We start from the raw sequence: 15375 nt of genomic DNA on the forward strand, positions 1-15375 counted from the left end.
CGAACACCACAACAACGAACACTACAACAACGAGCACCACAACAACGAACATCTCAACAACGAACACTACAACAACGAACACAAGAACAACGAACACCACAACAACGAACACTACAACAGTGAACACTACAACAGCGAACACTACAACAACAAACACCACAATAATGAACACTACAACAACGAACACCACAACACCGAACACTACAGCAACGAACACTACAACAACGATCACTAGAACAACGAACACCACAAAAACGAACACCACAACAACGAACACCACAACAACGAACATCTCAACAACGAACACTACAACAACGAATACAACAACAACAACGAACACTACAACAACGAACACTACAACGACGAACACTACAACAACGATCTATTCAACAACGAACACCACAAAAAGAAACACTAAAACAACGAACACTACAACAACGAACACTTAAACAACGAATACTACAACAACGAACACTACAACAACGAACACCACAACAACGAACATCTCAACAACGAACATCACAACAACGAACACAACAACAACGAACACCACAACAACGAACACTACAACATCGAACACCACAACAATGAACACAACAACAACGAACACCACAAAAACGAACACTACAACAACGAACATCACAACAACGAACACCACAACAACGAACACAACAACAACAACGAACACCATAACAACGAACACTATAACAACGAACACTACAACAATGAACACCACAACAACGAACATCTCAACAACGAACAAAAACAACGCACATCACAACAACGCACACTACAACAACGAACACTACAACAACGAACACTACAACAACGAACACCACAACAACCAACATCTCAACAACGAACACCACAACAACGAACACTACAACAACGAACACTACAACAACGAACACTACAACAACGAACACCACAACAACGAACATTACAACAATGAACACTACAACAACGAACATTACAACAATGAACACTACAAGAACGAACACTACAACAACGAACATTACAACAACGAACACTACAACAACGAACATTACAACAACGAACACTACAACAACGAACACCACAACAACGAACATTACAACAATGAACACTACAACAACGAACATTGCAACAATGAACACTACAAGAACGAACACTACAACAACGAACATTACGACAACGAACATTACGACAATGAACACTTCATAAACGAACACTACAACAACAGACATTACAACAACGATCACTACAACAACGAACATTACAACAACGAACACTACATCAACGAACACTACAACAATAAACACTGCAACAACGAACACTACAACAACAAACACTACAACAATGAACACTACAACAACGAGCATTACAACAATGAACATTACAACAACGATTACTTCAACAATGAACTATTGAACTTCAATACAATGAAGTATTGGTGTGACATTATCCAGCTGTTGGACCCTGCCTTTTTGGTGGTGATCCTGGACGGGGCCAGCCTCCTAGGCCAAACCTCAACACATCCAAGCTAACTATATTTCCTTCATCTCTGATAGTCATCTATCCCCATGATTCTTTACACAGATTAAACCATCTTTTATAGACCTTAGTCGTGTTGCTTGGTGCTTTTTCTGATAGTTTCCTCTGTCCAATAGATATTTCCAGAGGAAAGATGAGTAAGATTATTATTGTTGTGGTGTTAGTGGTGGGGATGATGGGAAGATATGCCCAGTGGCAAATGGCGGGGGAATCTTAGAGCAGGAACCAACTGCTCCAACTGCGGCAGTAGGTGAAGGACTACCAAGAGGACAACACTGGAGTAGGAGGCCACGCGCGGCAGGTGGCTGTCGATCTCAACCTGCTTCCACCTCTGCCCTCTTGTGACCCCTCACTCCTACAGGATCAACGGCTAGACTCCCTCCTGGACCACCTGCCTCTAGTGGGCACACACCGGTGGCAACAACACACACGCATGCAGGTGGAGGGCCTCAAGGCCTTCCTGCTGCAGGTGGGAGAGGAGCCCAAGACCCAGCCTCCCGAAGGATGGTTCAGCTGGAAAATAGCAGTGATTTTCGTCTTCGTCCTTCTCTATCTCTGCCTTAACAGTGGGTCAGGCGTACACTCTACGCCCACTCTAGTAGGGAGTACTACTTCCACGGAGCTAAATCTCTCTCCCACGAAGCCTGATCACACACCCTCACATACCGTTAAAACCCAAAAACACACCGGTACAACACCCACAACAACAACAACAACAACACCCACAACATCAACATCAACAGGAGCAACAACAACCACAACAACAACATCAACAACAAAAACATCAACAACAACAACATCAACACCCAAGTCAACAACAACAACAACAGCATCAATACCCAAGTCAACAACAACAACATCAACACCCAAGTCAGCAACAACAACAACATCAACACCCAAGTCAACAACAACAACAACAACATCAACACCCAAGTCAACAACAACAACAACAACAAGGACAAACAAAGGCTAAAACAAAACGATTATGTCGTGGATAACCTGCCCCAGAAAGTTTTAGGGTGCAATTATTGGCCTTAAAGGAAAAAGAATCTAAGATCTTGAGGTCCAATTCAACGTAAATATCTGGCTCAATTGGTGTGAAGGGAGAGCAGAGATCTATGGGTATGATGCGGCAAACATCGAGAGGTGCGAAGATGCCCTCCTCCAGATAATGAAGAGCAGCGCAAAATGAGACTAGGCCTACCTCGGACAACGGGAGTGGTAGTCCCGTTGTTGACAGCGGGAGTGGTAGCGACGCTACGTGTCCTGTTGTTGGCAACGGGAGTGGTGTGTGTGTGTGTGTGTACACCTTGTTGTACTTGCGGGGGTTGAACTCTGGCACTTTGGTCCCGCCTCTTAACTGTCAATCAATTGGTGTACAGATTCCTAAGCCTACTGGGCTCTATCATATCTACATTTGAAACTGTGTATAGAGCCAGCCTCTACCACATCACTGTCTAATGCATTCCACCTGTTAACTACTCTGACACTGAAATAGTTCTTTCTAACGTCCCTGTGGCTCATTTGGGTACTCGATCTCCACCTGTGTCCCCTTGTTCGCGTACCACCCGTTTTAAACTTTTTATCCTTAACTACCCTGCCAATTCCTCACAGAATTTTGTAGGTAGTGATCATGTTTTCGCATACTCTTCTGTCTTCCAGTGTCGTGAGGTACATTTTATGCAGCCTTTCCTCGTAACTAATGCCTCTTAGTTTTGGGACTAGTCTAGTGGCATACCACTTAAGTTTTTCAAGCTTCGTTTTGTGCTTGACAAGGCTCTATGCTGGGGCCGCATACTCCAGTCATACATATGCCGTATACAAGATTCTGAATGATTCCTTACACAGGTTCCTGAAGGTTCTTCTGATGTTAGCCAGCCACGCATGTGCCGCAGATGTAATTCTTTTTATGTGGGCTTCAGGAGACAGTTTTGGTGTGATATTAACTATATCTTTCTCTCTGTGCGTTTCAGGAAGTACTTCATCTCATATTCTGTATCTGGTGTCTGGCCTCCTGTTTCCACCGCCTTGTTTGTGAACTTATCTATTTGTACTCACGTATTTGTGCCTGCAGGATCGAGCATTGACTCTTGAATCCCGCCTTTCGAGCCGGTTTCCTACAGCAATGACTCCGGTCCTATTTCCCTTTCATATCTAGTTTTAAAATTATGAATAGAATTTGCTTCCACAAAATGCTCCTTAAGATCATTCCATTTTTCCACTACTCTCACACTAAAAGAAAACTTCCTAACATCTCTGTGACTCATCTGAGTTTCCAGCTTCCACCCATGTCCCCCCTCGTTCTATTACTATTTTCTGTGGACATTTCGTCTATTTCTACTCTGTCAATTCCCTTCAGAATTTTATTTATTAATATCATATCCCCCTTCCTTCTTTTTTCTAGTGTCGTAAGGCTCAGTTCCTTCAGGCGCTCTTCATACCCCATCCCTCGTAACGCAGGAATGAGTCTCGTTGCAAACTTCTGAACCTTTTCCCGTTTCCTTATGTGTTTCTTCTGGTTGGTACTCGATGATGGCGACATACTCTAAGACTGACTTCACGTCGGCAGTGTAAAGCGCCCTAAATGCCTCCTTAATTAGGTTTCTGAATGATGTTCTTTCTTTTGCCAGAGTAGAGTACACTGCTGTCGATATCCTATTTATATGTACCTCAGGAGTTAGATTAGGTGTTACGTCCACACCCTGGTCCCTTTCTCGAGTCGTCACAGGTAGGTAGTTCTCCTTCAATGTATACTGTCCCTTTTGGTCTCCTATCACCTTATCCCATTTTCATAACTTTACATTTGCTCTTATTGAACTCCAGTTGCCATTTCTCTGACTATCTCTGCTACCTGTTCAAGTCCTCTTGGAGGATCCTACAATCCTCAACTGTCACAACTCTTGTCATCAACTTTGGGTCATCCGCGAACATCAACATGTAGGATTCTACTCCTTTAAACATGTCATTAATGTATATTAAATATAGAATTGGTCCCAGCACCGATCCTTGAGGTTCGCTTCTTCCAACCGTTGGAACTACTCCGTCAGTCGATTTATGTGTTGTTTCCAGCTATCGGCGTACACCACTATATTGTCTATGTACACGGCGCAGCCTTCCATCCGTCTTAGCACTTCGTTCATCATCCTCTGAAAACAACTTCCGCTGTTCTTCATACCAAACGGAAGCACTTTGTACTGGTACAATCCGTCTGGAGTAGCAAACGCTGAGATCTTTCTCGCACTCGGAGACAAAGGGATTTGATAATATCCTTTCAGCAGATCGACCTTGGTGACAAACCTTGCGTTTCCTACTTGGTCGATGCAATCACTTATTTGGGGCATCGGGTGAGAATCCGACACGGTTATGGAATTCACTTTGCAATAGTCGGTGCAAAAACGATATGATCCGTCTTGACCAGCATACAGGGCGAGCGCCACTCACCGTTGCTGGGCTCAGCGAGATCATTCGCTAGCAGATATTCCACCTCCTGTCGCATAATCTTCCTCTTCTCAGGACTCACCCGATAAGCAATCTGCTTCATTAGCTTTCCTCCACACACATCCACCTCGTGCACCACACTCATGTGCCGTCGGGGCACATCTGTAAAGAGTGACTTGTTCCTTCTTATCAGGGTCAAGATCTCGCCTTTTCCCTTTATCCAGATGAAGCAGCCTCTCTTCTAGATGTATCAAACTTTCCATATTTGACAGGCGCGTACCATCGGCACGGGCCAACTTTCCTTCCTCTGCTGGCAACACTTGGCTCATCTCCATACACAGAACCAATTTCCCTTCTTGCGACTGTGTTTCACACCGTCACTCTCGCACTCTCTTGCTCCTCGGGGAAGTATGGCTTCAAACGGTTGATATGACATACCTGTGTCTTGCGGGGGCGATTCGACTTGCTGATCTCATAACTTACAGGACCCACACGCCTAATAACCGAGTATGGACCACCAAAGAGTGATTCCGTCACTCTACCTCTCCCAGGTAGCACCATCATCACTCTGGCTCCTGCCTCGAACTCCCTTGAGACAGCCTTCTTTTCGTACCAGATCGACATCTTCTCTTGCACTGTCTTCAGGTGATCAGCAGCCAATTCCTTCGCCGTTTCCAATCGTTCATGGAATCTCTGCACATACTCTTCCACTGTCCCTAACGTCTTCACCGTCAACTGCTCCTTCAGCATCAATAACGGGCTCCTTACTTCGTGCCCAAACACCAGTTGGAATAAAGAGAATCCCAGAGACTCAACTATAGCATCTTTGATTGCAAACAGGGCTGGATATACAGCCTCATCCCATTCTGCTCCCTGTTCTGCAAAATACACTCTCAAGATGGTCTTCAGAGTGGAGTGAAACCTCTCAATCGCTCCCTGCGATCGCGGTCTATAAGGTGACGACCGTAGTTGGGCTCTTCCTCAGCTCGCAATAGCCTTCCTAAACCATCTCGACTGGAAAACCCTTCCAGAGTCGGACTGGATCTCCTTGGGCTCACCTACCCAAGCAAAGAACCGCTGAAGGTGTCCCATGACGCATCTCGATGTCACCTTCCGCACTGGGATCGCCTCTGGAAATCTCGTTGAAGCACACATGATGGTCAATAAGTAATTATTTCCCTTTCTTGTCCTAGGCAAGGGTCCCACAACGTCGATTATTAGGCGTTCAAACGCCTGGCCAAACGCAGGAACTGAAACCAAAGGCGCTTTCGGGATGGCAGGGACGTTCTTCCCCGCCCTCTGGCACGGTTAACACGTCTTGCAAATTCGTCTTACATCCGCGTCCATGCCCGGCTAATAAAAATGTTCCCAAAGCCTGTTTAAGGTCTTGCTTACTCCCAAGTGACCCGCGGGATCCACTGAATGTGCAAGCTTCAGTACCGCGTTTCTGTACCGCGCCGACACCACCACCTGATGCCTCACTCTCAACATACTATCACCCACTTCTTCCCTTACCAGTCTCCACTGCCTCATTAGCACTCCCTTCTCCACGAAGAAGTGAGTCGGTGACTCGGGTCCGGCGAGACCTCCTTCCGCCTCCCTTACCAACTCGGGAAACTCTTCCTTTTGCAGCTCACCTAAACAGGTACGGTCAATACCTAGAGGACTGGTGAGAGTAACTTGGACATTCCTATCCAACCCTTCCTCACCTGTCGCTTGTCTTCTGGCCTCCTCTCAGAACAAATGATCGAGCCCCAGATCACCCAGCATGTTCTCTTCGGCGTGACTGGATCTGCTCACATCATCTTCCCTGACGTCTCGTCCCGAAGTCACCGCGCATACCGGAAATGCCACTCTCGCAATTTCCGTTTCGCCCCTGCTGGCGCCCGTCCTGCTGCTCTGTCGATAGGGCTCTATACACTCCTCACCCTTAATCAAATTCGAGAGAACACATCCCCCACAGAAGTCATTCCCTAGGATCACCTGAGCTTCCATCCTGGGCAGTAAAGCACAGACCCCTACCACGAGAGTCTGACAACCATAGTCTGAATTAAGAGTCGCCTTATGAAGGGGCATCCTCACTCGTCTCCCCAACGTCCTTACCAGGGCCTCCCCTGTACTGGAACTTCTGTAGTTCTCGAGGAATAGGGATTCACTAACAATGGTGAAGTCGGATCCCGTGTCCCTCAGCATCCTCGCTGGAACAGGCTCAGCTCCTCTTATCTTCACCGTCCCCTCACACACAAAGGGGTGAATCCTCTTCTCCCTCATCACCGGCATATCACCTGAGTTATTGTTGGCTTCTTCGCTTCCTATCCTCGCGAAAGCCACGTTCCCACCGTGCCTGGGGCGACCGCACTCCCTTGCAAAGTGCCCTCATCCCACACAGTTGTAACACCGACCGCCCCTCCTGGGCGACCCTCTACCAGTCACCCTGGTAGCACCAACGGTAGAGATTCCCTGGGTCCTCCTAGGACTCCCCGTTGTCGGTTCCCGGGCAGCAGCACTTGCTCCCGAGCTAGGTCCACTGCTCACAGCTTGGGGCTTCCTCCCCGCATCCCTTGAGCTCTTGAACCGGGTTACTTCATCGGGCACACTACTCTTGGGAGAGTCCCCACCCGTCCTCGCTCCTCCTGAACTCCTAAAGTTCCCTCCCGACATGGGGTAAGGCGAGTGTCTTGGCGGCCCCTCCATCCTGAGATGTAGTGCCTCCTCCAGCATGTTGGCTCGGTCCGCTGCAGCCTTCAGGTCCTTAATACCTGCTTCTCTCACCCTTACCCTCATCTTAGGATGGAGCACTGACATAAACTTCTCCATCACTATCAGTCGTTTGATCTCATCCACCGACTCCGCTTCCTCTGCCTTCAAGCATCGTAGGAATTTCCGTTCCATATCCCTGGCGGTCTCGGCGTAAGACTTTCCCGACGCTCTCGTACAGTCTCTGAACAGCTTCCGGTACGTCTCCGGAGTCATCCGGAACGAGTGGAGCACCGCATTCTTAATTGCGTCGTAACTAGCACAATCCTCTAGGTCCAGCATGTTGTAGGCTTCCCGGGCCTCACCGGTAAACCTGCCCTGGACCAGAGCAGCCCAATCATCTTCCGGCCACTCCTTCAGAGTCGCTATCCATTCGAAGTGTTCGAAGAACGCCTCAGCTTCTTGAGGTTAGAACGTAGGTAAGTCACGTTCCATTATATTGAGGTCATCCCGCTGTGCAGGTAGTGAGGGCAGCCCACGCTCAACGCGATGCAATTCAACTTCTTTCTTTGTCTTTATCTCCTCTAGTCGCAGTTGTCTCTCTCCTTCTTCTCGCCGCAGCCGAGCCTCACGCTCCTCTCGCTCCAGCCGAGCTTCACGTTCCTCTCGTTGCAGCCGAGATTCACGTTCCTCTCGCTGCAGCCGAGCTTCACGTTCCTCTCGCTGCAGCCGAGCTTCACGCTCCTCTCGCTGCAACCGAGCTTCACGTTCCTCTCGCTGAAGCCGAGCTTCATGCTCGCACTCCAATCGCTGCAATTGCGCTTCTCTCTCCTCTCGTCGCAGCTGGGCTTCCAGTTGCATCTTCATTACTTCCAGTTGCAGGCTCCTCTTACTACTGCTCGACCCTCCACTGCTCCCACGTTCACTGTGAGTCCTCCCAACACTGGTAGGTGCTTGGGATGGCTCTAGTTGGGACGGTTCACCTTGGGATGGCCCTTCTTGGGACGGCTCTTCCCCTGTTGTCACTTCTCGAGCTGTGAGTTGTGCCATTATTTCTAGCCTACGCTCCTCCACCTTAGTCGTCCTCAATCGGATCCCCAAGTGGCCTGCCACTTTTTGGAGCTGGGCTTTGGTATACTCCTTCAAAATTTTCTCATCCCTCGTATCCATAAATTTCTTTACTTTATCCTCCTTCGTCTCTATGTTATCGAGCATACACGACAGCACAGACAAGTTAGTAGGTACTTATTTCACAGTTTCATTCCCTTAGCTGGTTGGGTAACAGTACCACTGAATTCAATGGCAACATTGTATTAGTACCCTGGCAACACTGTCTTGATTAATGCATCCTGGCGAGGTCGCCAGTTCTTGTCACGGGAGAAGGCTGGGGCTCCACTAGCAATCAGCTGCTAGGGGCTCAGAAGGCAGAATACTCAGCCGCCTGAGTCTTGCCTGCCAGACAAAAAGATTGCAGGAATTCTTTTCCCGCCTGCCTTCCCTATCTTCTTTTAACAAGGTCGCCAGCTAGGTTAGTATATCTGCACCCCAGTGATGCAGTTCAGTGGGTACCCCAGCGATGCAGTTCAGTGGGTGTATTCTATACTGTTTGTTGCCAGAGTGTTGCTACTCCTGTAGATCTGCCACTGGACTGTCAGCCCAAGGTACTCTCCCACGAAAGTCTGTGTGGCTTTAAGTCTCTCCAGCCACTACGTTGCTTGTTACCACAATGTTGCCACCATTCCGTCTCCGATACTGGTCGGATGGCCTAGGGTACACTTTTATATAAGTCTGTGCTGTTTTACCACTCTCCAGACGATAAGAGCTTCTATAGAAAACGTGATGTTCCGTAGGTGGTACTATGATAACCTTCGTGTATGCTCATAGAGAATATTATAATGGAGGCACACCTATACACGATGATAAAATGTGTGAATTTACTGACACAAATTACATGATCACACATACAATCAGTCAATACATTAAATGAAAATAATAAATCGGGAGATCGACAGCAACTCTTCTTTCACGATCTCCAACACCTCCTTCAACTGGGCAGATTAGAAAGGAGTCACACTCTCACAAAAGGGCCTCTTCGTGCAAGTTGACACCTCCTCCTCAACTGCCCCATCGTCCAAACACACTGTCCTCTTCAACAGTCCTGGGCACAAGCTGTCCTGCAGCCTATCCTACTACTTGTGTATCAACATTATGCTATAACACACATATATGAACATAATGGCCCATCCAGCCTAATCAAACAAGGGGTAATGGGAGGGAAATTGATCTACCTTTACATTCCTGGCTCTCGACGCCTGTCCCTCAATGGTGTGAGGTTCCCACGCTTCCTGAGTCGGTTCTTGACGATCCAGGAAAATTCCACAAATCCTCAGGTGTCGTGAAGCCTTCGCGTCATCGCCAAACTATTCACAGAGTTTCAGATATCCCAATCCTGGTTCACCATTGGGCACTGAGCACATCACTGCATGCACTCACTCGTCCCTTCCACAAGGCGTTGCTCCTTGCCCTAGGAACGGTGTCGTCCCTCCAAAGTGAACGTGACTCAGTCACAGCTAGGCCTGCTCGCCACACCCTCCAGACCCTCAGCGTCAAGTGGCGCCACCCAGCGTCGTCGCCGACCAATTTTCCAAGTTTGGCACTCCTCTGCTCGATGAACTTTGCTTCTTCTTGCTTCCCAGAAGCGCAGGGTCTCCAATATCGATGGTGGGCTGCGATGGTTAGCTCTAATCCACTGAGTACGGCTTGTAGAGACTCAAATCCTTCAGAACTGACCGAGAAACGTCCTCTCCCCTTCGTAGTCAGACCAGTTCTGACGTTGGCGCCGCCCGGGGCACTCGGTGACGTCACGGTGGGCTCTGATTGGTCGCCCGTGACCTAAGTAGGCCAATCCACAATCGGCTAGCGTCCTTTACAAAACGGCATATCTGCAGGTAGGGGTACTTTTTCATTTATATCAGGGCGCCACTTTCCCCTTACCTACAACTTATAATGTTAATTTCTCCCTTATCTGGCGGCCGATCTGGTCGCCACATATACCAACAGACTCCATGTATCTCAGAGAATCAGTAGAGAAAGCTGATATGACTTTTAAAGCAGGCAAATGGAAGAAATAGGAGAGGGCACCGTAACATTACCCATGCTAGGGCCTTTCCGCTAATTCCCGCCTGCCTCTCAAGTTTGAATAGCAGTCTCCTGTGCGGAACTGTATCAAAGGCTTTTTGAGTCCAGAAATATGCAGTCGGCTCAACGTTCTCTGTGTTGCCTTATCCTCGTTATTTTATCATAGAATTCCGTAAGGTTTGTTAGGCAAGATTTCCCCTTTCCAAACCCATGTTGATGTTTGTTTACAAACCTAATTTTCTCTAGGTGTGCAATCAGTCTCAGCCTAATTATTCTTTCAAATATTTTACAGGGGATGCTTGTCAGTGATACAGGTCTATAGTTAAGTTCATCCTTCTTATCCTCTTTCTTGAAAATCCGTACGACATTTGCCCTCTTCGGGCAATTGGACAATTCCCCCGTCTTAAGTGACTCATTAAAGATCATTGCCAGAGGCACACTCAGGGCCTGCGCTATCTCTTTAAGTATCCACGGTGATACTTTGTCTTGTTGCAGCCTTTAGTTGCATCCAGTGTTGTCAACTGTTTCATTACCTCCTCTGCTGTCACCTCAATATCTGATAGTCTTTCATCTAGGGTAATCTCTTCTAACAATGGGAGCTGTTCAGGCTCTGTTGTGAACACTCCATGGAAACTGGCATTCAGTGCCACACAGATTCCCTTGTCACTTTCTGTTGAAATCTCTCTACAATCACTCTGTTGAGAGATTTCAGAGTGAGTTTGAAAGAGATTGAGAGTGACTAAAATCTAAAGTAACTCTCATTTTTCCTTAGTCTTGTCTCTTGGTCGTTCACCGACATTTTTCTTCTTATATGGCTATGTAGTAATTAATTTAGGTTCCTTTTTCGCTTTGATAGCAATATCTTTCTCATAATTTCTTTCTGATACTCTTCTTGTGTTTATGTAATCATTCCTAGCTTTGTTGCATCTGATCATGTTGTCCTCTGTCCATTGTCTTCTGTACTTCCTACACTGCTTCATGTTCTCAGTTTTGCTTCCTGACACTGTCTATTAAACCATGGGTTTAATAGACATACATAAGAAATACTTTCTCCTACCGTTTTCCTTTACTGTTGGTATAAATATCTTTTCGGACTCTTTGCATTTCCCTATGACAAGGTCCATCTTGGACTGTTTTTCCTCTAATTTTTTCCTCCCTGTTGGGAAGTAAGCTTACTCTCTATTAATTGATTGATATTAATTAAGAGATGTATTTAAATTAATCGAAGGGCCACCCTATTTTGACTGAAAAGGGAAACAGATAAAGTTAAACGATAAGGACTGAAATACCAGTGCCTATGGATATGAAACTATTAAAGATTATTCTTTAAACGTTAATGGGCTGTATAATATTAATGTTTGAGAATATACTTTCCGTCCTTCACAAAATTGGGGGTTAATACCAGAAGTAATCTACTCCCAGTACGCTTCATCGAGGCTGGTTCTTCCTCGAATAAAAATTAGTAATTCTACTAAATACTATTAAGAAACATTAGATGAATTGATTAATGGTAAAAAGATTATATGTTAATGAATCAAGCAATTATTCTCATTTGACTTTTATAAGGCTAACATATTACGTTAGATATCTCAAATCAAATAAACTAAATCTCTTCGACTGATCTATAATTTTCTCAATTAAGAAATAATAGAAAGGATTTCAGCTGCTTAGCTGTAATAGTGAACGGAGAGGTAGAGGTGCAATTTCGTCGTCTGCTACTTGCGGCAACACGTGAGTTCAAGCTTTGCGTGGGAACATGATGTCCACGACCGCTTACAACACAAGCTGAAATTTCGTAAAAACTTATTACATTTTTAAAGACATTAGTTTACACACACACACACAACTGTAACCTGAAAACGCTAAACAAAGTTTTACTTAACGCTAACATTGAACAGCTTGTCCTATATACTCGCATTTGGGTGAGATGATATGTTGCAACAGTTTTGGATGAGGTGAACAAACTTTTGACCAGCACAAGACTCTCAACTGTCAATCAACTGGTGTACAGATTCCTGAGCCTACTGGGCTCTATCATATCTACATTTAAAACTGTGTATGGAGTCAGCCTCCACCACATCACTGCCTAATGCATTCCATCCGTTAATTACGCTGACACTGAAAAAGTTCCTTCTAACGTCTCTGTGGCTCATGTGGGTACTCAGTTTCCACCTGTGTCCCCTTGTTCGCATCCCACCAGTGTTGAATAGTTTATCCTTGTTTACCCGGTCGATTCCTCTGAGGATTTTGTAGGTTGTGATCATGTCTCCCCTTACTCTTCTGTCTTCCAGTGTCGTAAGGTGCATTTCCCGCAGCCTTTCCTCGTAACTCATGCCTCTTAGTTTTGGGACTAGTCTAGTAGCATACCTTTGGACTTTTTCCAGCTTCGTCTTGTGCTTGACAAGGTACGGGCTCTATGCTGGGGCCGCATACTCCAGGATTGGTCTTACATATGTGGTGTACAAGATTCTGAATGATTCCTTACACAGGTTCCTGAACGTTGTTCTGATGTTAGCCAGCCTCGCATATGCCACTGACGTTATTCTCTTTATGTGGGTTTCAGGAGACAGGTTTGGTGTGATATCAACTCCTAGATCTTTCTCTCTGTCTGTTTCATTAAGTACTTCATCTCCTATTCTGTATCCTGTGTCTGGCCTCCCGTTTCCACTGCCTAGTTTCATTACTTTGCATTTACTTGGGTTGAACTTCAACAGCCATTTGTTGGACCATTCACTCAGTCTATCTAGGTCATCTTGTAGCCTCCTACTATCATCCTCAGTTTCAATCCTCCTCATAATTTTTGCATCGTCGGCAAACATTGAGAGGAACGAATCTATACCCTCTGGGAGATCATTTACATATATCAGAAACAGTATAGGTCCAAGGACTGACCCCTGTCGGACTCCACTTGTAACGTCTCGCCAATCTGAGACCTCACCCCTCACACAGATTCGTTGTCTCCTGTTGCTTAGGTACTCCTCTATCCACCGGAGTACCTTCCCTTTCACTCCAGCCTGCATCTCCAACTTTCGCACTAGCCTCTTGTGTGGCACTATATCAAAGGCTTTCTGACAATCCAAAAATATGCAGTCTGCCCACCCTTCTCTTTCTTGCCTTATTTTTGTTGCCTGGTCGTAGAATTCAAGTAACCCTGTGAGGCAGGACCAGCCATCCCTGAACCCATGTTGATGCTGTGTTACAAAGTTCCTTCGCTCCAGATGCTCCACTAGTTTTTTTCGCACAATCTTCTCCATCAGCTTGCATGGTATGCAGGTTAGGGACACTGGCCTGTAGTTCAGTGCCTCCTGTCTATCCCCTTTCTTGTATATCGGGACTACGTTAGCTGCTTTCCAAATATCTGGGAGTTCCCCTGTTGCCAGTGATTTGTTATACACTATGGTGAGTGGTAGGCACAGTTCTTTTGCTCCTTCCTTTAGTATCCAAGGGGAGATTCCATCTGGGCCTATAGCCTTTGTCACATCCAACTCTAGTAAACACTTCCTTACTTTCCCGCTGGTAATCTCAAACTCTTCCAGTGGTTCCTGGTTAGCTATTCCCTCACTTATCTCTGGAATTTCTCCTTGCTCTAAGGTGAAGACCTCCTGGAATTTCTTATTCAGTTCCTCACACACTTCCTTGTCATTTGTAGTGAATCCTGCCACCCCTATCCTTAATTTCATAACCTGTTCCTTTACTGTTGTTTTTCTCCTGATGTGCCTATGCAACAATTTAGGCTGAGTCTTTGCCTTGCTTATGATGTCATTTTCGTATTGTCTTTCTGCCTCTCTTCTCATCCTGACATATTCATTCCTGGCATTCTGGTATCTTTCTCTGCTCTCCAGTGTCCTGTTATTCCTATAGTTTCTCCATGCTCTTTTACTTTGCTGCTTAGCTAGCCTACATCTCTGAATAAACCATGGGTTTCTCATCTTCATTTCTCTGTTTTCCTTTTGGACTGCGACAAAGTTGTTTGCTGGGTCCTTGCACTTCTGCGTGATGTAATCCATCATATCTTAGGCCGTGAAGACTAGGTCAAGTCTCGCTGGTTCGTCATTGCCTCTAATCCTTGTGGGTTCTCTGACATGCTGGGTTAAAAAGTTTCTTGTCACCAACTCCAATAGTTTGGCTCTCCAAGTATCCTCGCCTTCATGTGGTTCCTTGTTCTCCCAGTCAATCCTTCCGTGATTGAAGTCGCCCATGATGAGCAGGTGGGATCTATTTCTATAGGCAGCAGAGGCTGCCCTCTCAATTATAGTGTTAACTGCCATGTTGTTGTTTTCATACTCTTGATTGGGTCTTCTGTCATTTGGTAGAGGGTTGTATATTACTGCTACTACTATTCTTTGTCCTCCCATTATCATGGTGCCTGCTATGTAGTCTCTGAACCCCTCACAGCCCGGGATGGCCATCACCTTAAAACTCCATTCCTTTCTCATGAGTAGGGCCACTCCACCTCGTCCCCTACCTTCCCTCTCTTTCCTTATTACTGTGTACTCCGAGGGAAACACGGCATTCATTATGATTCCAGAGAGATTTGTTTCAGTGAGTCCGATTACATCTGGGTTCATT

Source organism: Procambarus clarkii, chromosome 33 (genome assembly GCF_040958095.1).
Source record: "Procambarus clarkii isolate CNS0578487 chromosome 33, FALCON_Pclarkii_2.0, whole genome shotgun sequence".
NCBI classification, from domain to species: Eukaryota; Metazoa; Arthropoda; class Malacostraca; order Decapoda; family Cambaridae; genus Procambarus; species Procambarus clarkii.